General features: G+C 35.3%; 1 long non-coding RNA gene across 1 annotated transcript; it reads right to left on the reverse strand.

Moving 5' to 3' along the window:
* Positions 1-2,818, reverse strand: LOC113276427. The gene is made up of 2 exons (XR_003324383.1): positions 1,537-2,818; positions 1-172 (listed from the first exon to the last, which is right to left on the reverse strand). It is a non-coding gene; the product is annotated as an uncharacterized LOC113276427 (long non-coding RNA).
* Positions 2,819-3,411: the final 593 nt, after the last annotated feature.

Genomic DNA, 3,411 nt, shown 5'->3' on the forward strand with positions numbered 1-3,411 from the left:
TAGCCCCGCTCAAAATGATATATATACAAGAACTTCTCTCAAATGATACATATACAATAGTCATTTGGTTTACAAATAAAACATAGAATATAATAACATAGCCGAAGTTAATCAAACTAATAAACTCAACTCCTCGAAGCTTTCGCTACGCAACTCTGATCTGTCTCTGAAACTGAAAGTGGGAATGGGTGAGCACATCATCCCTAAAAAGGGTGCCCCGTAGAAATAACATTTAACTTTTAAGTAATCATTGAAAATGATTTGAAAACAATTCATGTTTTCCCTAAACGCTAAAGCGCAACCAATTTCACATAGGTAAACGATCATGCATATGGAACCAACTCCTTCAAAACAATATATAATACTGGTGACTCGTCCCGCACCTAGTGATTGCATAAAAGCTCGAATTAATGTAGATATAAATGAAGGAGGAGTATCCTATATACCACAAATGGAAATTCTCATTTCCAAACAGTCAAATGGAAATTCTTATTTCCCAAACAATTCATAAAGAAAAACAAAGCATTACAATTCCTTTCCAAGCAATGGAAAGATTAAAAGAAATAACAGAACTTTCGTAAATCAAAGTTAAACAATGCAGGGAAAGCACAATCAGACAATGCATGAAGTTGTTAAACATAAACTTTGGTAAAAGAAAACAACAATAATCACAAAAGAGTTAAAAGTATTCCCATTTCTTTTGATGACAAGCCACGCCTACCTCGAGATCCACGATCCACTGGTTCATCCTTTGAATCGATCGTTGTTAATTTAGAATAACTGTTAGTCATACAAAAACTCTAAGAATCTAGCCAAGATGGCTCATACAAGAATCATATTATTCTATCTAATGGTTCTAAGCCCATTATGGTATCTTATTCTCTATATTTAAGATAACTAAGAGTTTACTAATCCAATTAGGTTGATTCTATAGTCCACAGCTAAGTCTTATGAGTATCTACAACTTTGTAGAAGAAATCAAATGTTAATTCGGACCACAAGAGGTCCAAGATTTCTACTTAGGAAAACTTCTCTAAGCCCAAGTCCATTAAACAAGCCCATTAACTAAAGTCCAGTCCATCTGAGTCAAGTAACAGTCACTAACGGTCAATGGGTCAACCAACGGTGAACGTCAGTCAAAGGCCAAGTCAACAATCAAGGTCGGGTCAAGTCAAGCGATCCAACTCGTCCAAGGTCCGGTGAAGTGGTCAACTCAGGTAAAAGAGAAACTCAGTGAGTTAACACCGATTCAACTCAGTCAGACTAACTGAGTCAGCTAAGGGCAAAAATGATCAAACGGTTTAACTCAACTCAGTCAGATAACACTAAGTCAGAATATCTAATTAGACAAATGTTTAAGTCAGCTAAGTTGAAAGGTTCAGACCAAAACTATAACATACAACACACTGTCTCAAATACAACTTCAGGACTCTATATTGCTCCAACTTACCAATCTAATTCTCTTCAGTTGAACATTACACAAATTATTCATCCTAACAAAATGTTATAGTTCAATACAATTGTAATTAAGATTACCTTGATTTGCAGTTGCAGGCTTCCATTAAGGCCACTGCTAAATAACAATACAACTACTCTTTTTCTCCTAAGTCACTATGCCTGTAACAATTCACAAATCCTGTTATTCTTACATCTAAGCTTCAACTCAGACAACACTGTCCATCTGCAATATCTTCAAACACTCACTGCATCAATCAACAACCTCAGTTTAGATCAAGTACAAAACTCATAATCCATCTCCCATATCTTGACAGCATCACCACCAAACTTTCACAATAATAAGTAAACCCATTACCCTACTGACATAACTCAAACCCTTCTCCACCAGCTCCATTAGACACAACAATATTTTTATCCCAGAACCTTCATTCTCATCCATAATCTGATCAAACCCATATCATTACTGGCGCAAATCTTCCCTGCAACTTAACAATCATTCAACTAGTTCAACATCATCTCCACTTCTCTTTCTTAACAAACACAATCATCTGAAAAACCATTTCAATATCCACCAGCTCTTGAATTCAGCTCCAGTTCAATACTACCATCTACACAAACACTTCACCATTGCTTCCACTTTACTTCTCCATGTGATTTAGCACAAACCAAACTAATATACAGCTCAAGCACATACCCAACATATCCATTTAAATTCATAAAGCTCAACCCCTGCAAAATTCTAATACATATCATTCTTAAAGTTCAGCACAACATAAACCTCAACAACACATGATAATTCAAATGAGAAGATGATTACCTTAATTCAGTTTCACCCCAAAAACAGCTTCATCACCTTTTCACTAACACAATCAAACCCTTACTCTGTTAACGGATTCATCCATGAGCTTCAATAGATCTCAGCTTCAGAACCCCGACTTCTTCAATTTCTAATTACTCTTCATACAAACCCTAATTCATTAAATCAAACCCCTAAAGAAACAACTTCATCTACTGGTTCTTCTATGAATTTCTTATGAAACTCTAGTTCTTGATTCAAGCACTAAAAAGACTTCATAAATCCAATTAATCATCAACCCTCTTAACCTTCATCTGTCAGCAACTCAATACACTGCTCAATTCCACAAACCTCAAAACTAAATCCAAAAACCCTAATTCTGATTCTCTGTTTCACCACTTCATTGAATCTAAATTATCTATTATAACAAACATCACCATTAACACTCATTGATCGATTTGTATCGTCTTCCCTTGATTCTCAAACACGATTTCATCACTCAAAACTCGAACAGAAGAAGAACAGGGGAAGAAGAACGGAGAAGAGGAGAGAGAAAAGATAAGAGAAAATGGTTTTCTCTTGCGAATGGTTTTGAGATAAGACCAACGGATAATACTAATACCCATACTTTATTTGATAAGGGGCAGCCCGGGTCGGTTGAATGGCATAAGGACTATTTTACCCTTTACTCATTTCAGATGATATCTTCTTCATCCAGTATCCAAATGACACGTTCGAGCAGTCCATTTCGTATAACTTTTCGAGATCTATCCAATGGTACTAGTTTCATATCTATATAGTTGTTAGATTAATTCTTATTTATTATCGTTCGTGTTAAACTAATTGAGTTATTATCAGCTATTTCGTCTCTTGACTGGTCTAATAGCGTTGACGAGCTTGAGGGTCTTTACATTCTCCACACCTTATACATTTTCGTCCTTGAAAAATGAACCATCCTTCTAGTCTTCAAAAACTCCCCACCTTATAAAACTAATACTATCTCTCGTCTAAGCGCAAACAACAAGAAACAAAGCACAAACCTAAAAGGCTTTCTACAATTAAAATTTGTGGCTCTAGGTTCAATTACCAATTTATATTTTATGAGACATGTGTCTCTAATTACAAGAGGAAATACTATATAAATAAGTTTCTAAGTA

Source organism: Papaver somniferum, chromosome 4 (genome assembly GCF_003573695.1).
Source record: "Papaver somniferum cultivar HN1 chromosome 4, ASM357369v1, whole genome shotgun sequence".
Classification (NCBI taxonomy): Eukaryota; Viridiplantae; Streptophyta; class Magnoliopsida; order Ranunculales; family Papaveraceae; genus Papaver; species Papaver somniferum.